Source organism: Ambystoma mexicanum, chromosome 5q (genome assembly GCF_040938575.1).
Source record: "Ambystoma mexicanum isolate Mex_15411 chromosome 5q, UKY_AmexF1_1, whole genome shotgun sequence".
Lineage (NCBI taxonomy): Eukaryota > Metazoa > Chordata > Amphibia > Caudata > Ambystomatidae > Ambystoma > Ambystoma mexicanum.
Genome location: NC_090933.1, coordinates 1,114,389,830 through 1,114,414,956, shown reverse-complemented (window position 1 = coordinate 1,114,414,956; position 25,127 = coordinate 1,114,389,830).

Sequence of the window (25,127 nt, the reverse complement as noted above, 5' to 3'; positions counted from 1 at the left end):
TGCTTGTGGGAAACCAAGGTCATTATTGGTGTTTGATAGTTTGTGTGGACCAGGCTTCTGCGAGAGGGACCGGTGCCACAATGTGCTGAGAATTAGGGCTGCTGCAAAAGTGTCAGGTGCCACCTGGTGCTGAGGGGTGGGGGCCACTGTGAATGTGGCTGGTGCTACCTGGTGCTGAGTGTTCCAGTGTTCGGATTGGGGATTTAGGGAGGTTTTTCAGGATAATGCGACAAATAGCCAGGTTTTGTGGACTTTTTTGAAGGAATGGTAGTTCTCGGAGCGCCGGATATGCAGAGGAAGAGTGTTCCAGATGGTGGGACCTAGGTTAGAGAAGGCCGAGTTGCCAACTCTGGTGGAGTGGTAAGGGGGAGTAGCGAGGAGGAGAGCTGAGCCTGATATGAGGTTTCTGGGGGTTTGGTAGTGGATGATTTTGTTCTGAAGGAACTAAGGTCCTGTATTGTGCAAGGCTTGGAGTGTGATGCAGATGGCTTTGAAGGTTGCTCTTAGGCTAGCAGGAGCAAGTATTCTGAGTGCGGGGGTGATATGTTCCCTGGACGAGAGGGCAAGGAGCAGTCTGGCTGCTGAGTTTTGGATTCGTTGGAGTTTCCTGAGCTGGCTTTCTGGAATGCCGAGATAGAGGGATTTGGTGTAGTCTAGGACAGGAGATGATGGTACACAGTATTGCAGAGACACTTTGGGGATAGGGGAGATAGGGAAAGATTTCTTTCAGGATGCATAAGTGGAAGTGGCAGGTTCTGGAAACAGAGCAGATGTGGTTGGAGAGAGATAGGTCTGCGTCCATGGTATATACAAGATTTTTAATGGAGGTGGAGGCGGCTGGTGGGTGTCGCAGGGCTATTGTCCAGGGCACAGGGAAGGGAATAAGAGCAGTTTTGTAGCATATTAGGATTTCTGATTTGCCCAGGTTGAGGATTAGGTGGTTGGTCACTATCCATAGATCAATATTGGAGAGGCGAGGCCGGGAAGAGGGTAGGTTGGAGTCTTTGGAATTTTGAAAATGGTCTGGGTGTCATCTGCGTAATTGAAGCAGGTAAAGCAGTGTGAGCGGACGAGAGCTGGCAGTGGGCTTAGGTAGAGGTTGTAGAAAAGGGGTGGAAGGGAGGTTCCTTGTGGCACCCCTTTTGTGATGGGGTGAGGGGTGGAGGAGAAAGGTAGGAGGAGAGTGATTAGAGAGCCATGCTCCATGCCGTGTGTCACTGTTAAGATGGATTTCTGAACTATGACCTGGTGGGCAGAGGTTCTGAAGGACAGCCTAGTTTCCTGGAACAGGGTTACCTTCTGGAAAAGCCAGACCAATCAAGGTAGCATTGGCGGCAGTTAAGACTAGACCTCGTGGCATGGCCATTTTAGGCACTGGCCACAGTCCTAGGCCAAACACGTTAAACGCATTTTGGACCATAGAAAAGAGTACAAAATGTCAACTGCTCCCACCGGCTCTTCCCTGGACACACTTGCACATTCATCAAAAATCCTTCGAGGGTGTCTAGGGCCTTAAAAACGAAAAAAAGACCCCAGTGCACTGTACTGGAAGGTACATTGTGCACTGATAAAATGTTGCTAAGAGCTAGAAACAAAGTGAAAGACTAAGGGAAACAAAGTCTCCCAGTACTGACAGTCTGAAGGGTATGTCAGTTTCCCCGTAAAAAAATGAGCTAAAGCCCAGCGCAGTACAGCAGAAAGCTGGGCTCCACTGATAAAGGTCAGGCTAGGATGGTCAGGATGGTCAGACAAAAGCAAAAAGTTGGGGGGTTCACAACTGGAGGGAAAATTACCCATAAATGGAAATCTTTCCTAATAGTCACAATCCCACCTCATAAGACATAAGACGTGATGGAGGCATTGGATGGAACATTTGGGACCACGAAACGCAAAGATGACTTCATAATGAATTTCCATGCCACCACTTTGAGGCCTGGGGCGAAGTGCCTGGAGTATGAAGGTCAGATTGAACAGATACTTTGAGTGTACAGAGAAGGGTGTGAAAACTACCTAATTAAAGAGAAGACGCCTGAAACTGATCCTATGAAGAGATAAAGAAGCAGCTCTCATTTCTACACTTGAGTCTGCATGTAAAACTGTGTAATCCACATTCATAAGAGCAGTCTATCCTGTCCCCAGAAGAATAGACTAGTGGTATCACAGTGCAGAGACATCCTGTTCAGGGGAGGACAACAACCCCGGAACCAGCAACTGCCCCACAGGAGAAAGAGGAAGACATTCAGCAGCTGGTAATGAAGCTGCAAGCCCAGCTGGATTTATGGGAGAGCAATCCCCCAGGCATGGAACAATGGCGAGGCATAGTTTCACCTTCCATAGAACTGGAATATCATACCTACTACTAAGCACAGGAGCCATGTGACATTCGACTGCACATCCTCACACCCTTCCCACAGTGATGGCTCTGTCAGCGATGCAGAAGTAATTCTGCCCATCTTTGCGAAATGTATCCTGATTTGGCATAGGTGGCCACCAGATTTGAAGCTCTCAAACCCACACCAGGGATAGTGATGTTGGGGAATGTTGAGGGGGCTCTGGAGGAGGATCAGCCAGAAACTCAACATCTGGAATAAGCTCCATCGAGAAGGAATATGACAAGAAGGGGTAGACAATAATTCTGGAGGCAGGTCCATCAGGCCCAGAATAAATCTTAGGCAAAACCGACACCACCAGCAAACCAGTATCATGTGCCAGGCTCAACATCCTTCGATGCACCATCCACTCCATCCCATATGGCCTCATCGAGCCCATCATCTTTGTTCCGGTGAACCTAGAACGAAGCCAGACCAAACCACTGCTGACAGTGGGACGCAAGTGTACAAGCCAAACTATCGCGCACACTTGACCTACCTCCCTCTAGAGCCACCAGCAGAACTCAACCTGACGGGATTCAGAGATGCCACCTGCTGTGACCTCAGCTATCTGGGAGTGCATATTCATCTTTCACAGGAAGTAGCTGGTGTGAGCACAACCTTGAGCACATTGAAGTGGCACTGCACCATGAAGAATACAAACCCAGAGGTGCTGCTCGTCAGAGTAACTTCATAGTTTTCAGGACATTGGTATGACTGGCCCTTAGTACTCCCACCTGCAGGTTGCCTTAGTCCCATTCTTAAAACAGGGAACACATATAGCCCCAGTTAAATTCAATAAAGGGTTACGCTTGCCTTTGGTGGTTCAACTTTGTAGAGCTGGTCAATTTGGGGATTTGCATGGGATCCAGATGCGTTCGATGGCTTTTCAGTACCTGAATAACATAGTTGTATCTATAGTAGCTTGATGAGCTTGATGGTATATTCGAGAGAGGTAGCTTAATGGGTCTGGTCAGTAGCTCAATGGTGGTAACAGTGTGAGGTGGGACTCAATATGGTTTCCCAAGGTCTGGGAGTCAGCTCCATGCTACTCTGTCTCAGCGGCTATGTTGTTGAAGGTGCTGGCTCAATTGTCTAGAACAGCATGCTGCCAGTCCGAAGCAGGGCTTGATGGCTCAGCCAGCAATTCATTGCACGAGGACGCCGTGGCTCAACTGGCAGTTCACCAGGCAGATGCTGAACCAAATGTGCTTTTTGGCTCTGCTGAGCAATAGCAGTAGCTAAAAGTAACTTTTCTTTGTCTTTTGAGTGCTTGCGATTATTTACCAACAACATACTGAATTGTATATTCTTCAGCTCTCCCCCTCAGGCTGCCGTCTTCTGTGTCACCTCCAAACACACTGTCTCCCTGTGGGTATCTGGGCGTCCTGGGTCTCCGGTCAACAGTAGCAACAGGAAACCTCCTTGGTTCACCCAGCAAGTGCCCCCTCTCTTCACCAGGGATGTTGATAGAAGAACCTTTCTTTCTCCTTGACTTTCCTGTCTCCACCCCAATAGAAGGAAACTTTGAGTCCTTAAACTCCAACAAGTAACCAAGAGAATAGGTCTTTACAACCCCGTTTAGACTCAATGCCTAGTAGGGAATTGATGGTTTCCAAGCTATATCATTCAGTGTGGACAAATCGATTGTTATGTGTCTTTCTCTTTTGCAGCAATTTCAAGCGTGTCATGTTTTTGGTGGAGTCACTGGGTGGCAGTTGTTGAGCATGGTAGCTGATCCAAAATGGTGGCTGGATATTATCTTCACTGTCTCTGAGGTCCAAGCCTGTGTAGCACCTTAGCACTGCCAATTACATGCCTGCACAGGAACATGGTGGGGCACTGGGAACATTTTCTAAACCCCTGCTCTAATAAAGCGTTCTCTAAGTGTTTGTTATGGGTGCAGCCCAACATTTGAAGCTCCCACTTCACACTTAGATGAAGTGCGACGATGTCAGTTGGTGGGAGAAAGGGGCCTTCTTGGATTGGGCTCAAGCCAGCTACTCTCATTTCTGAGAGAGAGACTGATTTTCCAACCCCTGCACTCTGGAAGAACCATGTTATTGCCATGATCGATTGAGCGACCACCGATAACGCTTGTGGCTGCGGTCATGCAAAGTAACGACAGATACACAACAAAGGGAAGTAGACAAAAATGTGTGAGCAGTAGATGGTACACAATTAACTTCAAGACCTATCGCTGATTCCACTGTAGCCATCTTACTTACATATGTGAATTGTCAGCAAGTATCCAATTTTATTCAAATCGAGCCCCCAATTTTCCTGGATTTTAGGTGTTCCCTCACTAACATAATTCAAACCACACGTTTGCTGAGAACCCTGAACTGTGAACTTGAACTCCTTGTATTGCTACTCCTATTGCTATGCTCAACAGTTCTTAAAAGCACAATCTCTGATCAAAGGCTAAAACCTAGACATCTTTAATCAAGAAGAGGCTAGGGACTCTTTTCTATGCCAGATGGTCTATGCTTTTGGAGACTTCATGACTCCTCTAGGGAAGAGAGGCTGAGACTTTTCTTTCGCATCGTGACTCAAATTATAGCCCCTCAAAGCAATTCACAAGAATCAAATGTACATTGACACTGAAGGTCAGAATGATCACCTAAAGATTGACATTCTTTATATATCGAAGGATATGGATGCATGTGCAAGAGCGAAAGTCAGCATGCACAGATCCAGACACGTGGCATGGCTCACAGAGATGGTTCTGAAAACCCCAAAACAGAAGCAAACATCATCAAATCAATTCCTGGCGCAGAAACATCCAGAGCAACGGCAACAGAACAGCCTGCCTCTCCAGACCCACCCAGCTCAGGACAGGAAAGCTGAACAGGATGTCCAGCTGTAGGGCCCCAGAGCAGCCCCACAGCCTGTGTTGTGGAGAAGAGCCACATCAACACAGCTCAGGAAACTCAGAGCTGAACCCTAGAAGCCTCCAGTGCAGGGTAACAGAGCCCACAGGGAACAGCAGCAAGTACAGCGTATAATACAGCGGTGCAGCTGATTCAGAAATACATACCAGGCAGCCTCATAGGGCATGCAGAGACAATGACGACGCACTCCCTCTTTTATGTTCCAGAACGACAGTGGGCTTTCGACTTCTGTAGAGAACCATGATATTAATAATATAACAATCACAAACAGGTGCTCCCACTAGCTTGTTCCAGTCATACTCAACCAAATTCACTAATCTGTTATTTCCATTAAATAGGATCCACAAAGATGTGAAAATATTGTATTAAAACATACACGTCACAAGGGCACACACCAGGAATAAATATCTCGTAATTACAGAATATTCGCACCCAGGGAAGGGTGCTCAACCAATGAGGTGTCTCGAACAGCAGATGAGAGTACACAGTCCCTGTCTGCTGTCCCAGCCAACCGAGGCCCTTCCCCGGGTGGCGCCTTTTTTTCCCTATTTCTTTTATTTTTTATTGTTATGGTTGCAAAACAAATGCAACCTTTGCATACAAAACATATTCAATTTTACAATACATTACAACAAATAAAAAAATCTCTTTAAAACAAGAAGATCACATAGCTTCATTCATAGTTCATACAATGAACTTTAGAGGAATTATCAAATTTACAGAATAGGTGATCAACTTTCTTAATAGGAGAAAATACATAATAAAAATCTATTTTACATTTCATTACTATAACCTAAGTAAAAAAATAAATACATTTTTACTGTCAGACTCAATATTTACTTTAACAGAACAAAGACAGGAAAACATGAAATGGACAAGCGAAAAACACTTGAACCATTTGATTTTACAGTTAGATTGTGTGCATCTACTATAATAATTCCATCATGCTTCATTTTTTTAGACCAAGGTTCACACATAGTCTAATCGTGGTACACTTGCCTTGATTATAAACAATAATATTAGCAGATCTCCATTGTATAATCTACAAGGAAACCTTCGTCAGAACTAAAGCCCTTATGCAAATAAGTGTTGAAAAGAAAATCGCCCTCAAACCAGTGGCGAGAGATCTGAGTGAAGAAAATATTGCACAATGGCTATTCTGACAGAATTCTTCGTTGTAGCAAATAAAAAGTTCCTTAGAGTGTCTGAGTCTGTAATAATAAAATATTCACAGTGTTTATTTAGAAATGTATTACGTACGTTGATTAACTGAGGGCGTTCAGTGAGGAGATGCTTTACTGACTCTGGTTGACCTTTATGCTGATAGAATCGACATACACCATCTACTTGAGGTATAATTTTACGTCTGGCCAATAGATGTTTTGTGGGCCACAAATTCAATCTAAAACGTAAAAATGTGTCTCTACACATCTCTCACAGGAAATTTCTGTGGGGAGCTTCTCCTCGTTGCCCCCTCCCTAAAATGACGCATGATCCCCCTCCCACTTACCTACGGGACCACCGCCCGTATGGCCGTCATAGACATTGAAAACTGACTAAGTCACTTTTCAATATGGTGGCAGCCATATTTTATTTTTCCTTTTTTCATAGGGATATCGGCTGCGCAAGCAGTGCAGATCTCCCGATGAAACATTGTTAAAGCCATTTGTACCCCAGATGCACCCCGGGGAGCGAATGGATTTCATGCCCTGCCAGTTGGGCCGACATGGCCTTTAACAGCCCACAGCCCAAGCTGAGGGCCTTGCTTAGCTCGGGCCTGTCTTAGCTTGGGCTGGCGGGCTGCTGAAGGCCATGGTCATGAAAGCCATAATATTGAATTTGTGACAACGTTTCTGGGCAAACTCGAATTGGCTGCACCTGGGAATAATGATAGTAAGGAATTATATATCTAACTGTGAACTGCTGCATGTTTAGGTTTATAGTAGACAGTGCTCAAAGCCTTCCTACTACAATTCAGACAAATCTATAGATCAACTTCACTCAGATTTTAACTTGGGCCGATAACATCCGATCCAGCCTGCCGGATCGAGTGTTAACACTATATTATAACTTCCACCACTAATTAACAGTGCCATACCAATGCTACTTCCGTAAAATACACTGGTTAATATCTCAATGTCACCACTTGTGTACTCAATAGGTAAGTGTTGATGTTTTTCCAAAGTGACACATGTGAGCGGGCTCACCTTTAAATTCATGTATTATTTTCCAGAAAAACCATCTAATTGTGAGCTTGTATTTTCAACCAAAAGATTGCATCTGTAGAGAAAAAAACAGGATGAGTGAGTGTTTTTTTTAGATTGAATATGTGTAAGATACTGGGACTCATTACAAATATGGTGTTATCCTGGCGGTAATACCACCAGAATACTTGCAAATGGTAATACCATTACCAGCGCTCACTCAATCAGTATTACCGCCAGAGTACGAGTGACGCTCTACGGGTGCTGGTAATACCAGCTATTTTTGCCCTGTAGGATGGTGGAATGCCTCCACCCCACCGACAAACTTGTACTTTGGTGGCGTGGAAACATGCCGGTATACAGTAATAATGGCATGTTATTTGTGCACCAACAAGGTTCTCATGAAGCCCACTGTGTCCTTATTCCACCTCCCTCGTCACAAAATATAGTGGAGAATGTATGTGGCTTCTGCTCACTGGTCTCTTATGAAGTGATTCTGAAAATTATAAAAAGCGTAAATAGTTGCGGAATATTGTTACTCCTGTTTAAATCTGTCCAGTCTCCCCTACTGACTAGCAAGTAGATTTCTTACCATATTTGAAATTAAATGATCTGAAGAGTGAGGTCTTACGGACACCCCTTGTCGCTATCAGTATTCCCTGTGTTTCCCCAGTGGGTGCCATTTTGGATCTGTATTTATAAAGCACACATGAGGTCACATGTAGGAGCGTGTGACATCACCCATTATTACGTTCATGTTATTGATGTGGCATGTACATCTATTATGTATCTTCTGGAATACCTTGCACATCATTTTTACAAGATCAATGCTTTGTTGACTTGACAATAAATGTTAATATTAGGATATGACGCCACATTATCAAAATGTACCTATTCATGTGCTGAAATCGCTTGCACTCCATACTGCAAATGCGTTTACAGTTCTCATAAAAGATTACTGGCCCGATTTGTCAAGTCACTCATGCATTGGTGTTGTCTATTTCAAAGTAACATATGCTGAATACTCCATCTACTTTCCATTAGTATAAAATTAAATAGAATTTCGAATAACCTGGATTATTTCCTTGGAAAATGTGATTACTGTTATAGGGTGTCCTGATATGTCATCGTATAATTACATGTAACATCGTAAATGTGGGTGTATTGTAAGTTATGTAGCCTATTGCTGATGCAGTCAGAATGTAACTTTGGTGTTGGTATTACATACATTCTCCATTGTTAGATGAGTATTGCTTTTTCCACATACTATTGTAAAGAAATTGTATGTTATTATAAGCAAGGATATTTGAATTCTCTAATAATATATATATTCTCTACTTATATAGTATAAAAGTCTACCAGCCTTGATCCTGGGTTGTATATGACAAATGACTGCGCTTTGTCTCTTAAGTATGTGTAACCCGTCCCACACCAGCGCTCACCTATAACCTTTTATTTTATATCACACAACCAATGATACTTAAACTAGTGTTCTGAGCGTATGTCAGTGATAACCATACATTTTGCATTAATTACCATGTATGGAGTAACTCATCATTGTATGGAGTGATACGTTAAGATTCACATAAATATGATGTATATGTGGCAAGTCCATTGATGCTCATTGTTGGATAGAGAAGAGGAGTAAATGTACAAATGGCAAGTCCAACGGGGGGTCCCCTGAAACTCCATGTTAGATAGAGAAAAAGCAGATGCAAACGTCGCAGGTCCATCGGTACTGTATATTAGACATAATCTAAAACCAAATACTTAACAGGCCATCCTGAATTAGATAAACACAGTCATCTTATGCTCACTGTTCACTCCGCTATATAATGTATGCATTCTGCAAATAAGCTTGGATTCTAACTGTGCTAGCTTCAATTGGAGGTCACAACCTCTCTTGACGCATGTTGCTTTCTGGGTTCCAATAAATCACAGATGCGTCTTATCATTCATCTGGTGATCTATTTGACAATGAACCGGAAGAGGGAATTTTGGGTCTTGTCTTCCTAAAGTTGCAAGATGCTCACAAATGCCTGTACGTAGTTCCCAAAATTGTGCTGCCGATGTATATATTGCTACATACACATTTGATAGCGTACACAACAACTTTAGTACGACATTTGATGAGGCTCCTGATACACACTTTCATCGCTATCTCATTCTCAAAAGCATTAGTATTTGTGTATACAAATGCACAAATATCAGCTTCCACATCTGCAAAACCCATTATCTATCAGTTTCAACCATTCAATTCCACTCATGGTCTTGCTCCTTGTGTTCTTAATGAAAGGACTCAATTTATTTCTAAGGGTCGGTGCTTTCGTGAAAATGATCCCCGTTTCTGATCCATAATATCAGTATCCATTAAGAGCAAATGCCAATGTTTGCATAAAATATTGCATAAGATATTACTGTGCTTGCTGTATCTAGTGATCACTTTTTTGCTGTGTACCGGCTTCATTAAGTCTTTATTCTTAGGTATTAGTGTAGAATCTATGTCAAAACATTTTGTCATATCTTCTGCTTTTTTGACACACCCCAATTTGTTACCTTTATCATAAAACCTCTTAGTCAGCAGTTCACATTCTTGTTCAAAGGTTTCAGCATCACTACAATTTCTCTAGGCTCTTACAAATTCCCTGTCGTGATGTTGTCTATTGTACATCTGTGATGGCAATAAGTTGCAAATGGGGTGGAATTAACCTCTGTTGGTTTACTGTATGTCCTACTTTGAAGCTCAGTTTTTACCACGTATATGTGCAAATCCAAACAAATCAATTGTTTTAGTGTCGCTATAGCTTGTCAACTGTAAACCAAATATAATATAGTTCAATTTTTCAACAAACATAGTAAGTTGTTCTTGGCTCCCTTGCCATATCATCATAATATCATCAATGTATCTTCGCCAAAGTTCAATGTTTGGGATATACTCATTGTTGTGGAGTGCATGAGTTTTTTCATACTGGCCCAAAAAGAGGTTGGTCCAGCGACGCAGCATATTTTGCTCCCATTGCCACTCCCTTGGTTTGCCTGCACTACTCATCATTGAACAAGAATATGTTCTATTCCAAAGTAAATCTTAACACATCTTTAATCATTTGAATGTGTGTAAGGCATGAAGCTGAGCTGTCAGTATAGGTATAAACTATTGATCCCAAGGACAAATTATGATCAATTGAAGTATAAAGAGCCTTGACATCTATGGTCACCAGTAAATAATCTGCTCACAATGTGATTTTGGGTATGGTCTGAAGTACATGCGTCAAATCCCTCAGAGAAGATGGTAATGAAATTACTTGTCGAATTGCAATATCAAAAATACTCTGACAGCTTCTCAGTGCCCCATTAGGCCTGACTTCTGGCAATTTATTATAATGTTTGTGTATTTTTGGAGAGACATTGATAGTTGGCATGATAGCATCAGATGTACTGATAAATGCTTTTCATGATCTGTGAGTGATCCTTTTCTATACCATTTGTTTTTATAAGCCCTTGCATGTTGAGTGTTACCTCTCTGCTGGGGTTCAGTTTCTTGCAGCATCCTCTGGGCTTTATATGGCCATTGCGTGTAATCTTGCGTATTCAAGATAACTATGTTTCCCTCTTTATTAGCTACTTTTATGATGATGCCACTATCATCAGCTAATGCTTTCAATACTCACCTTTCCTTCATTGATAGATTGTTGGGAGCCAGATTTGTGTAGATGGAACTATTGTCTATTTGCTTGTGTGTCTCTCATATCTAATATTGAATTTGCATGTGATTTTTAAAAATTTGAATGTGATTTCTATGCCAGATTCTTGAATCTCCTTTCCGTCAACACCAGACTTGCCCCATCACTTCTACATTTCAGATAGAGCTCCTGCTCAAGACCCTCCTCCTTAACGCCCAGGTCTACACCCCCTCCGCCCCCTCCTAAACTGAGACTGGGCTATCTGTTTCCATCCCTTGTTGATGTAGATCACTTGCTGCCAAATCACCTGCCCTCCCCCTCCCTAGTTCATACCTCCCTGCTACTTGTATTGCTCGCCTGCGATCTGCTTCTCTCATAGCGTACTTCCCCCTATGACATGAAAAGCACTCTGTTGCTTCCCGCAGCTAACCCCACACTCAATAAATCACCCTGAAAATAATGATAATGATAATGATTGAACACATTTGCATTACAATAGACACATTGTATTATTTTTAATAACACACTCCTGAGCAGGATTACACTCTGGTACTTGCCATAGCATAGCTATTTACTAAAACAGGTCATACCAACTGTCTTAAAATGGTTGCAAAAGCTGGAACTCTAACTCAGGTATTCTTAGAACAAGTAGTATTTTTGGATGGCCCACAAAATACTATGGTGTGTGCCTGTGGACCCTAAACTATTTCTTGGTTGTGGGAATCTTTATGCTCTTTAAAAATTGATATCAAGTTATCATCAGGATACCATCCTCAAACTGATGGACAGACAAAATGCTTATATCGGGAGTTAGAGAACTACATTGTAGTTTTATCTCTGAAAGAAGCAGTCATCTAGGTCTAGTTTGGCTAGCTGAATTGACGTATAATCACACCAAACATGAGTTCATAGAGTAATACTTGTTTTACTGTAACTTAGGATACCATCCCTTTTTCTGCCGAGACGTACTGTGAAGGACTGAATCATAATAGGGAAGAAAGGTGGGACTTAATTAACTGCATCTTCCAGCAAACACTTACAAAAGGCTAGACATATGAACGTTGTGAAGATCTGAAGAGAACAGCAGCAACCACAAATGTCATCAGAGGCAGGATATGGTTTTCTACAAAATACCCACGTCTACAAGGGTGCAACACGTTTCTACCCAATTTTATCAGTCCATAACCGAAGAGAAAATGATCAATCCTGCAGTGGTTATATTGACATTGACAGGCAAAATTAGGGTACATCCAGTATTCCATGTTTTGCTGATATATACAGTGCTGATGCAGGACCATGAGAACTGGCATCACATGTCTGTGCCCCAATTCGTCTACTTCTACCTTGCTAAGACTGGCAATGTAGGCCTGGGATAGGAGCTAGGAGTGCACTGGGGGTCAGGCTGCAGGCCCTAGAAGGCCGATACCTTCCTCGCCAGGGTTCTCCAAACTCATGGGTATTCTAACCTGATGTCACATTGGAGGGAGAATAACTGAGACAGCCAGATTACTTATCACCATCGTACCTATAATGGAAAAACACACATGTTCATCGAGCCTCACACCATGTTAAGAGCCTTGCCACATCACACACACTGTATGGAGGCCAAAGTGTCCCAGACTTGCTTGCAGTCCCAAGAGGTCTGTTGGACCCTGCTCTTCTCCCTTGCAGATTTTACTTGTTATTGTTTAAGTCAAACCAGAAAATCCAGATGTAACAGCAGCCAAGAAACTAAATAAATCCCCATGAAGATCAGGTACAGGCTTCATGAAAGTAAACATAGCAATTCCCCTAACAGTGCCTGACAATGTATATGGAACTTTCAAGAACACAAGTCACATGCAATTGCTTAATTTTTTTTGGAGTAGTCTTTAGGAGGAAAAATAGCACAAATCAGTTACTAATTGGAAGAGGCTATACTAGAAAAAAACAACACTATTCGTATAATTACCCCAGCCGTCATGACTCGGCAACTAATCAGTTCTGGGTTAGGGAATGGAATTGCTGGAAGTAGGGTCTAATAGGTGTGCAGAAAACACCTTGGAACAAACCTAAAAAGCAGAGCCTCTGGATCTCAGTTTCATATACTTATGAATCCGGCGGGGGGGGGGGGGGGTTTGATTGCATAGCTAGTATACTGGCAGAGTCTTTTTGTGTCTCCCTAGGTTACAGCTGAGTGGTTCTGTATGTTATTTTGTCCAGCTTCCTTTTCCACCCATAGCTCTTGGGTCTTTTGAGGGTTCTCTGTCATTTCAACGAAAATAATTACTTCTTTGTAATTTACTTCCTGCACATTACTTTGAATATTATACATTTTTTTTCTTTGGGGAGGGCTTCCCCCCATTTCCTCCATTACTACCGCCCACACCCCAAACCCCACCCCAATCTCCTTTTACCCCTTAATCCACAAATGCCTACACATAACACAAATTTTTAGTAATTCGAAGTAACATACACAAAGTAAATTACAACTAAGTAATTTACTTTGTGAAAAGAACGGGAGACCCTATTCAGTACTCATTAGCAGCTGTGATAGCTTCATGACTCAGACCCAGAGGTCAAAGTGAAAAGGAACTACTGGAAACGGAGTAACACTACTGTATTTTGTACTATTAACACTTCCACTACTTTTAGGCAATGCTTTTACCATTACGTAACAGTTCTCTTTGGAGTTAAAGCATACCTTTTCATTCTACCACCCTATGGCAGTTGCAGCTGAACTGAAATCTGATTTGGCGGTGTATTCATGAGGCCTGGAAGATACCTGACTGTGGATGTACTCTAGTTGGCTGCATCATAGCCAGGGAAAGCTGGAGGAGGTCCTGCCAAGACTAACAAGGAATCTCCCCTCACATAACATCTCCACCATGTTTTGAAAAACTGGCAAGTTGTTGTCTTCAATTGTCCTCCCATTTTAAATCTTACCCCAAACACTAAACCCCTTGTTATGTTACATCGAACATTGACACCAATTCCCAAAGAGTGGTTTCAGCCTGACCACAAATATTTTCGGGCAGCTTGGTTGTATATTTAATAGCCCGATATCCACTGTTAAGCTGCCATGAGGACATTAAGTGCAGATATTAATTGATACATCGGCAATCCAGCCAGCTACAATCTTATTTATTTAATTTTGTTTATTGATTGCTTGTTAGGCGCTTATACAGGAAGTAAATAATGTTTTGAAGCACCCACTGGTCAACAGGGAGGAGCCAAGGGAGGAGAACCAATCAAAATATATAAAGAAATATTAAATACAGTGGGGAGGGGAGGACAAACCTACTAGGTCTTGTGAGTGTTCACAACGTGCAAGTGCAGAAGGGAGAGGGAATGGGATAGGTGCTGGGGTGCCCATGGGTGAGCAACAGGTGAAGTGCAATGTAGAGTAAGTGCGAGCCTCCAAAAGTGGAGGGTGACACGAGGGAAGTGCTGAGGATAGACAGAATCTGGGGGGATTCAGTGTGGATGTTCAGGGCCCTGAGGATGCATAAGGGCCCTGAGCACCAAACAAGCAACTGTGAGATTAGCAGAGGAGAGAGGGAGGGAAGGAAGAGGTAAAGAGGAACGTATTGAGGATTTTCCAGAATTTAAGAAATGCTTTACACACAAGGAGTTGGTGGCAGAGGTCTGGAGGGGCAATATTTAGTAAGAGAGGGTTGCAGATAGTATGGTCCCTGGCCCCAGACAGCCTTGTGGATGATACAGAGGGATTTCAATTTAATTTGTGAAGCCACTGGAAGCCAGTGAAGATTTATTTTAGGGCAGGAGAGCTGCAGTCCCTGGGCTTGGGACCAAGGATAGATCACGCTGCCCTATTCTAGATTAGCTGGAGGGGTCACAGAGTGGAAGAAGGTAGATTCAGGAAGAGGCTATTGCAATAGTCAGGCTTAGAGAGCACCAGGGCTTGGGTAACATTGATATGATATGATATTATAGGTTATTTATAACGCGCTTAAAAACCAGAGGTTTCTAAGCGCAGACCCGGGGATCGTACCTGTGGTGCTCCATGCCCTCTTGCTTCCAAGGCGAGCACGTTGCCCCTGAGCTATCCTCCCAAGACGAACATATTGAGCTTCTGGGGGAAGGTGAGAAGAGGTAGAATTCCTTTGAGAAGGAAGAGCTAGAAGTGGGACTTCTTGGCAATGTCCTGAGTGTGAGAGAGTAGGCAAAGGTGACACTGAGGTTTCTGGCTTTGGAAGAGGGAGCAGGGGGAGAGCCCATGGAAGAAGGCCAGAGTGAAGGGAAGAAGTCAGGTGCAGGGGTCCGAATCAGCAGGAACTCTGTTTTGCTGGCATTGAGGCTGAGATCATTGGAAGTGCACCAGGGCTGGATGGCAGAAAGGCAGTCAGGGATAATGGAAGGTGCAAGAGGGTCAGCAGGAAGTTTGAAGAAGAGTTGTGTGCCACCAGTATAACACTGGAAGTTGGGGGAGAAGGAGGAGATAAGGATTGCCAGCTGAGTAAGGTAGATGGTAAAGAGCCAAGACAAGAGGATAGAGCTGTGGGGGACACCACAGGTGGAGAAGGAAGTGGGTGAGGAGAAGGTGCCCAGGATGACTTGGGAGCGATCAGTTAGGAAGGTCAGCCAGTCCAGTAACCGCTCCGAGATACCAAGGGTGTCATGGAGCCTTTGTATGAGGATGGAGTGGTTGACTGTGTCAAATGCAGAGGAGAGATCAAGAAGCATGAGGACAGCTGGGGAGTTTGAATCGCAGGGATGAGAGTAGTTCTTCACAGGTGTTTAGAAAAGCAGCTTCCGTGCCTCTGGATGCTTGGAATCTAGATTGATGGTCGTGGAGAGTGCCAACAAGATCAGTGTGAGAATTGAGTTGGGACAGGGCCATCTTCTCCAATAGTTTCCCGAGGAAGGTGGTGATGGAGATGGGGTGGTAGTTGCCTGTACAGGAAGGGTCTGCTGACTTTTTTTAAGGAGGGGCAGCCAAGGGATTACTTGAGGGAGGAGGGGAAAGAGCCCATAGCAAAGCAGTGGTTACAGAGATCAGCGAGTTCAGGGGAGAAAGAGCTAATGTTGTCCTTGATGGTTCTGGATAAGCAAGGGGAAACCTGTTTGGAAGAGACCTTCATGGAGCGGACAACTCTGGTGACTTCTTCCGGTGAGACAATGTCGAAGGAGAAGAAAGAGGAAGGAGGAGGGTGAGTGGCCAAGGGAGGCAAGGGGGTGAGGGATGGGTTGGGAGAGTGAGTGACAAGGCTGTTCAGAGTGTCCTGAGTTTTGGTGGTGAAGTGAGTGGCAGGTGCATTGCAAAGGGCCAGAGATGGAATAGGGGAGGAGGATACTACAGAAGGGTTGGCAAGTTCCCTATAGATCATGCAAAGTTCAGTCGTGTTGTTGACTGCACCATGTTAGGAAAGATTTCGTAATTGTAGGTAATTTTCCTTCCATGTGGCAACCCCTAAACTTTTTGCTGTTGTTTTTCACCTTGTTCTCGACTTTGCCAGAGAAGTGCAGCCTTCTGCCGCACTCTTCTGGGCTTTCGCTCCTTTCTTACGGGGAAACTGACATGCCCTTAAGACAGTCAGTACCGGGGAACGCTGTTTCCCGTAGTTTCTTTTATCATGTTGCGGCTTTCGTGCAACATGACACAAGAGGGCACTGTAAGCTAAGTTACAGCTCTGTTGGGTCTCTAGCCTTCTACAGGCCCTAGATACTCGTTTAGGATTGTATCTGATCGGTGCAAGTGATTCAGGGACGGGAATGGTAGCAGCGATCGTTCCTTGTGTTTTGAGCTCCTTTTGGCGTTCTAAGCGCGTTTCTCGCGCTTAACCCAAAATGGTGGCCTGGCTCCCAAAATGGCCAGACCACGAGGCTCCTTTGTCCTGTCCGCTGACCGTCTTGCTCCCTTCACCTTCCCCAGGTCGAGCCGACCCGGGGCCTTCCTTATTTGGGCATGTACTTTCCCGCGAAACACGGATGCTTTCGCGGGCTTCTACATGTCTTGTGTGTGCCTCCAGGATGTGGGCTGGGATGTCTGGTCCCAATACACATCCTGGGTGCCAGAGAGTCTAGGGTGGTGTGAATGCCTGGGACCACCGTGGTCCGTGATTGGTCCACGACTGGTGTGAGTGTTGATGAGCGAATCTCCCATTGGGTCCCCTCCGTTTTGGCGCGAAGGGAACCGTGGTTAAGAGGGGGCTGGAAACAGCACTACCATGTCGATCTCCTGAGTTCTCACGAACAAAGGAATACAGGAGCCAAGTATACTGCAACCAAGAGGCTGGACCGAGGAATCGCTGGTGACCCGCTGAAGGACTTCTCCTCTGCACTGCTGTCGCCTTGTGAAACCCTTTTCACCTTTGATCGAACCAGAAGGCCTGTACTGGTACTTCGACCCTTGGAATAGCGGGAACAGCTATTCTCGGCATCTTCACCATTTCCTGCCAGTAAGCCTTCGGAAGCGTCTCTGGGCCATCCAGCTGACTGACCAGCTTACACGGGAGTCTTGCTCTGTAACCGCTGCCAGGTTGTGTAGTATTTCGAGTCCTTGTCACTCTCACACGCTTCGTACACTTGGCGTTCCCAGGTCTGAAGTGAGTAGTGTACATTGGGCTCAGATACACACGGCCGCTCTGTTGCCCTGCTGTGGTAACAAACTGTGCGGGTTTCTTCGATTGGGACGTCTTTTTACTCAACACGACGATGAGGCGTTCCCTGCTCTTCTGAACCTGCCAGCTACTGAAACGGACGCGGAGAAGCCTGGGTCTGCTTGCATCGGGGACCGGTGAGTAGCATAGCTAGGATCTGGTCGCCCTCCTGCAGGAGCCCATTGCTTTTCCCCGCTGTGTCAAACAGCACCCTTTTCCGTACTCGCGCTCTGCTTCTGCCCACTGTGGAGGCTGCGCTTGAGTCGCGGAACTTGTTCTTCTTCTTTTGTGCACTAAACTGAACTGCCTGATTTCCCTCGAAGAGCTTCTCCTTTTGCCCGTTGGCACCAGCGCGTGCAGGTACGTTTGAGCACAAGGCTCCACTCTTCGCAGGGCTCGGACTTCCATCTAGTTAGGTGCCTCTGAAGGCGAACTGGGTCTAAGCATTATTGCGCACTGCCTGTTTTCCCTCCCTTTTAGGTGGACTACACATTTCGTGCATATAACGCTTTAGACTTGTATTTGTATATATATTGTGTTGATATGGTATATGTTGGTTTACTATCGTTATATTGTGATTTTCTCGCTACGGTCATTGTTTTAAAGGCCTTGGAATAAATGTGTATATATTTTTAATATAACAACTGTTTGGAGTAGTTTGTAAGTGATCTTGCTTTGTGTGCTCATTGCGGGCTTTCAGTCACCCTCACCCCTCTTGAGACCTAGTCTTGACCGCCGCGATTGCTACCTTGATTGGTCTGGCTCGTCCAGAGGTTACCCTGTTCCAAGTAATTAGGTTGGCCTTCTGAACTTCTGCGCCACCAGGACAGAGTTCAGAAATCCGTCTTAACAAATTGGTGTACAGAGGTGGGATACGACTGAAGGTATCCAGTGTTGCGCACAAACTAAGGCATTTCAGGTTATTCCAACCAGGACACGTTGTGAATTGTTGTAGTATAACTTTAAAAAGGCCATAGTCCTATCCAACAGTATGGAAACAAATACCTTGTTAACTTTAAATGCTTCCAAATCAGAAACATTGAAAAAGATGTTTGCGGAGAGAGGTGTTTCCTCTCAAGGCACGAAATTGGAAATGATCCAAAGAATCGTGGCGTGCCAAGAAGCGCAGCTTGACACTATAACTTCTGAGGACAGTGCGGAAGGAGGTGGGGCTGCTCTCACTGGTAGAACCGACGGTTCTGCCGCTGCACTGATCCATCGCGACCACGAGGACAGGGAGGACGAGATGTCTAATGTTTCCTCTGCCAGTGCTGATGGGGAGGCTATGCTTGAATTCAAGAAGCAAGAACTGCGGTTTAGGCAGCAGGAGCTTGAATTCAGCATAGCCAAACTAAAAATCGAACAGGCAGAAAAACAAAAAGACAGGGATCACCAGTTGGAACTGGCCAAGCTTCAGTTTGCAAATGGGTCCAAGGGTCCTGGACATGGGTCTGGGGCTTCCTCTCATCCACGGTTTCCGAAAGATCTGCTCAGTGTGTATGAAGAAAGGAATGACATTATGGACTGGCTGAATGCGTTTGAGTATGCATGCGAAGTTCAACAAGTTGACAATGCTGATAAGATTGCCTGGTTACTCAGCAGACTGCCCCATTCTGGCTGTAGTGCCATTATGGAAATGTCGAAGGCTGAGCGAGCTGATTTCGCAATGTTAAAGCAAACTCTCATTTTAAAGTTTGGGAAGACTCCGGCCCAATATTTGAAACGTTTCAGAGAGTATAAGAAAAAGGAAGGTGGTACTTGGGTATCTTATGTCACTGAGTCCTTGAAAAACTTAACTGGCTGGGTCAAAGGTTATAAGGTTTCTACCTTCGAAGGCATGATAAATCTTGTCATGCTGGAACACATTTTTGCATCTTCTTCCCCGGAGCTTAAGCAGCATTTGGCCGATTCGAAGGAGATAGATCCTAAGAAGCTGGCCATTGCAGCAGACTTATGGGTGTCACATCGAGTGTCCCATAAGGACAAAACTCATCCTGGTAAGCAGGAGGAAGGGAAAAAGTCCAAAGATATGGAGGGTGGAGAATCTGATAAATCTTCTTCTCATAAGGGCCACAAAAAGAAAAATAAGGGTAAGACACAAGAGAACTCACAGGGTAGTGGAGGTCAGCCTCCGAAACAGAACTCTGGTTACAATAAGCCTCCCTATGTAAACAGACCCAATGGATCTTGTTTTGCTTGTGGAGCAACTGACCACGTGAAGGGGGATCCCCGGTGTAAGGTTAGACCTTTGGGGGTCCACTCCGCTAATCTGGCCTTCTCCTCCTACGAGGAAGAAGAGATTACAGGAGCATCCTTCTCCTCAGACTCATTTCCCAGCGGGATAGAGGCTGAGGTAGTTTTAGTTTCCCTGGGTTCCTGGGAGCCTAAAGTCGCAGAGGCTTATGCTAGGATTCCGGATAATACCAAGCACTACTTTAAAGACAGTGTGCTGATCAATGGAGTAGATACTCCAGCTCTTAGGGATAGTGGGTGCAGTCGCACTGTAGTGGATTCTACGTTGGTAGACTCAGAGGAAGTTGCCAGAGCTACTCTGATGCCCACTAAGTTGGCTGACGGCCCACTCCGTATGTTCCTAGTAATACCTGTAAATCTTACTTTAAATGGTACAGCAGTCAGGATTCCAGTGAGCATTCAGAGAAACGTCCCGGGAAAGGTCTTGTTAGATAATGATCTCAGAGCTTTAGGGCTCGTAGGAGACACTGCCGAAAGACCCTACACACGGTCTCAAGCACGGGCAGCATTGGCCAAGACCAATACGCCGCCCCAGCCGAAGGGGAAACACAAGGCGAAAGGAGTAGACAAGTCAAGACGAGGGAAAGAGAATATTCCCCCGAGCTCGCCTACCACTGCGGTGGAGGAAGTTGGTCAATCGCCCGGGCCTGACGAGGAGGTGGCGATGCCTGATGTATTTGACCCCAACGATCATCCTGAACTAAAAGACTTGTTAGTTGAAGGAGGTCCTGATAGGGACAAATTCAGTAAAGGCCAACGTGAGTGCCCATCTCTGGAAGGCCTAAGGAGACAGGCCTGCTCCCAGCTTGAGGGTGAACCTCCTGGGACGCATAGGATTCATTGGGAAGGTGGACTCCTGTATAGTGAGCCCACAGAGTCTACAGAAGGAGACCATAGGAGGTTGGTGGTTCCCCTTGCTGTTAGGCCCTTCCTCCTGCAGTTGGCGCATGAAGTTCCCCTTGCTGGTCACCTTGGTATGAAGAGGACCAAGCAAAGGTTATCCATGCACCTCTACTGGCCCAAGATGGGGGTGCAAGTAAAAAGTCACTGCAGGAGTTGTGCCTCCTGCCAGTTGTCTGGTAAGGTTGGCGCGACAATCCAAACTCCATTGGTACCGCTCCCAGTTGTGGGGGTACCATTTGAAAGGGTAGGGATCGACATTGTTGGCCCCCTTGACCCGCAAACATCCTCGGGCAATAGGTTTATCCTGGTGCTGGTCGACCATGCAACCAGATATCCTGAGGCCATCCCATTGAAAACTGTAACTGCCAAGTCAGTTGCAAAAGCTTTACTTGGCATATTTACTAGGGTTGGCTTCCCTAAAGAAGTTGTGTCGGATCGTGGCAGCAACTTTATGTCGAAGTATATGCAGGCTATGTGGAAAGAATGTGGGGTCACCTACAAGTTCTCTTCTGCATACCACCCCCAGACCAATGGTCTGGTGGAACGTTTCAACAGAACGTTAAAGAGCATGATTGGGGCTCTGGAGGAACCTAAGAGAAGAAAATGGGATCTTCTTTTACCATGCTTACTGTTTGCCTACCGAGAGGTACCACAGGAGGGTGTTGGCTTCAGCCCCTTCGAACTTCTGTTCGGTCATCCCGTACGGGGACCCTTAGCCATCGTCAAAGAGGGATGGGAGATGCCCACTCCCCCTGTTACTACCAACGTAGTTGATTATGTGCTAGGGCTCAGAAAACGGATGGTACTTCTGATGGGCTTGGCTAGTGATAAATTGACGGCAGTACAAGCGCTGGTGAAACATTGGTACGACCAGAAAGCTTCCCTCATCAACTTTACACCTGGTCAACAAGTCCTGATCATGAATCCCATAAGGCCTCGAGCTTTACAGGACAAATGGTCAGGCCCTTACACAGTGGTGGAGCCCCTGGGTGAGGTTAACTATTTAGTGGACCTTGGAAGGCCTGGACAGGCTCCAAAAGTGTTTCCCGTGAATAGGCTGAAGGCTTTCGTCCCAAGAGTCGAAATCGCAGCACTGCTACTGGCTTCAGATGTTGAGGAAGAGGAGTCTGAACCTCTCCCCGACCTGTTCCAAAGCGGTCCTTCAGATAGCTCCTTTGAGGGTGTCCGAGTGGCCCCTCATCTGACTTGTGATCAGCAGGATGAGGTGAAAAGTTTGCTTAGGCAGTTTTCCCCCCTGTTTTCCCATGCACCTGGTTTGACACCTTGGTGCAAACATAACATTGACACAGGAGACAGTGTACCTACCAAAAGTAGGGGATACAGGATGTCAGACAAAGTACGGTCTTATATTAAGACCGAGGTCAACAAGATGTTAGACCTTGGGGTGATTGAACCCTCTAGTAGTCCTTGGTTCCAAAGGCAGGCACTTCTGAATCGAGGTTCTGCGTGGATTACAGGGCTCTGAATGCTGTCACCAAGACACATGCACACCCCTTGCCTCGAACAGATGAGCTGGTGGATACTTTGGGTGCCTCCAAGTACCTCAGCACGTTTGATCTCACTGCTGGCTATTGGCAAATAGCTTTAGCAGAACATGCCAAGTAGAAGACAGCATTTTCTACTCCAGACGGCCTTTACCAATTCTGGGTAATGCCGTTCGGGTTGAAGAATGCACCTGCCACTTTCCAGAGGCTTGTGAATCATGTGTTGAATGGGTTGGACGAATTCTGTCTTGCATATCTGGACGATATAGCAGTTTTCAGTGCCACCTGGGAAGACCATGTGAAACACCTCGGGATTGTGCTCCAGCCTCTTCAGAAAGCACACCTGACCATAAAGGCTAGTAAATGCCAGATTGGACAAGGCTCAGTGGTTTACCTTGGACATGAAGTAGGTGGAGGGAGGATATAGCCTCTTCCCAGTAAAGTACAAGCAGTACAAGACTGGCCTACCCCCACTACGCAAACCCAAGTGAGAGCCTTCTTAGGACTCACGGGGTATTACCGCAATTTTGTGGCAGACTATGGCACCATAGCTGTCCCTCTTACTGCCCTCACAACTCCGAAGAAACCCAAGAAGGTAACTTGGACCGACGAGTGTGAGAAGGCCTTCAATGGCTTAAAAGACTCCTTGTGCCAGGCCCCTGTCCTCAGGGCCCCTGATTATCAAAGACCTTTTATCGTGCAGACGGACGCCTCTGACACTGGGATAGGAGCTGTGCTATCACAAGTAGATGAGAAGGGTAAGGAACACCCTATTGGGTTTATTAGCCGCCAGCTTAAGGATAGAGAGCTCAGATGGTCCACGGTAGAGAAAGAATGTTTCTCTGTTGTGTGGGCCCTAAGGAAGCTGAGGCCCTACCTCTATGGGACCCACTTCACTGTGCAAACTGACCATAAGCCCTTAAAGTGGCTAATGAACATGAAGGGGGAGAATCCAAAGTTGCTTAGGTGGTCCATAAGTCTACAAGGCTTCGACTTCACTATTGAGCATAGGCCAGGTGTCCAACATAGCAATGCTGATGGGTTGTCCAGAATGTTTAACCGACCTGAACAAGAGACACATCCAGGGGTGGATTAGTTCCCCCTGTCCATAGTCTGGGAGGGGCGAGTGTTAGGAAAGATTTCGTAATTGTAGGTAATTTTCCTTCCATGTGGCAACCCCTAAACTTTTTGCTGTTGTTTTTCACCTTGTTCTCGACTTTGCCAGAGAAGTGCAGCCTTCTGCCGCACTCTTCTGGGCTTTCGCTCCTTTCTTACGGGGAAACTGACATGCCCTTAAAACAGTCAGTACCGGGGAACGCTGTTTCCCGTAGTTTCTTTTATCATGTTGCGGCTTTCGTGCAGCATGACACAAGAGGGCACTGTAAGCTAAGTTACAGCTCTCTTGGGTCTCTAGCCTTCTACAGGCCCTAGATACTCGTTTAGGATTGTATCTGATCGGTGCAAGTGATTCAGGGACGGGAATGGTGGCAGCGATCGTTCCTTGTGTTTTGAGTTCCTTTTGGCGTTCTAAGCGCATTTCTCGCGCTTAACCCAAAATGGTGGCCTGGCTCCCAAAATGGCCAGACCACGAGGCTCCTTTGTCCTGTCCGCTGACCGTCTTGCTCCCTTCACCTTCCCCAGGTAGAGCCGACCCGGGGCCTTCCTTATTTGGGCATGTACTTTCCCGCGAAACACGGATGCTTTCGCGGGCTTCTACATGTCTGCCACCAGGATGTGGGTTGGGATGTCTGGTCCCAATACACATCCTGGGTGCCAGGGAGTCTAGGGTGGTGTGAATGCCTGGGACCACCGTGGTCAGTGATTGGTCCACGAATGGTGTGAGTGTTGATGAGCGGATCTCCCATTGGGTACCCTCCGTTTTGGCGCGAAGGGAACCGTGGATAAGAGGGGGCTGGAAACACCACTACCATGTCGATCTCCTGAGTTCTCACGAACGAAGGAATACAGGAGCCAAGAGGCTGGACCGAGGAATCGCTGGTGACCCGCTGAAGGACTTCTCCTCTGCACTGCTGTCGCCTTGTGAAACCGTTTTCACCTTTGATCGAACCAGAAGGCCTGTACTGGTACTTCGACCCTTGGAATAGCGGGAACAGCTATTCTCGGCATCTTCACCATCTCCTGCCAGTAAGCCTTCGGAAGCGTCTCTGGGCCATCCAGCTGACTGACCAGCTTACACAGGAGTCTTGCTCTGTAACCGCCGCCAGGTTGTGTAGTATTTCGAGTCCTTGTCACTCTCACACGCTTCGTACACTTGGCGTTCCTAGGTCTGAAGTGAGTACTGTACATTGGGCTCAGATACACACGGCCGCTCTGTTGCCCTGCTGTGGTAACAAACTGTGCGGGTTTCTTCGATTGGGACGTCTTTTTACTCAACACGACGACGAGGCGTTCCCTGCTCTTCTGAACCTGCCAGCTACTGAAACGGACGCGGAGAAGCCTGGGTCTGCTTGCATCGGGGACCGGTGAGTAGCATAGCTAGGATCTGGTCGCCCTCCTTCAGGAGCCCATTGCTTTTCCCTGCTGTGTCAAACAGCACCCTTTTCTGTACTCGCGCTCTGCTTCTGCCCACTGTGGAGGCTGCGCTTGAGTCGCGGAACTTGTTCTTCTTCTTTTGTGTACTAAACTGAACTGCCTGATTTCCCTCGAAGAGCTTCTCCTTTTGCCCGTTGGCACCAGCGCGTGCAAGTACTTTTGAG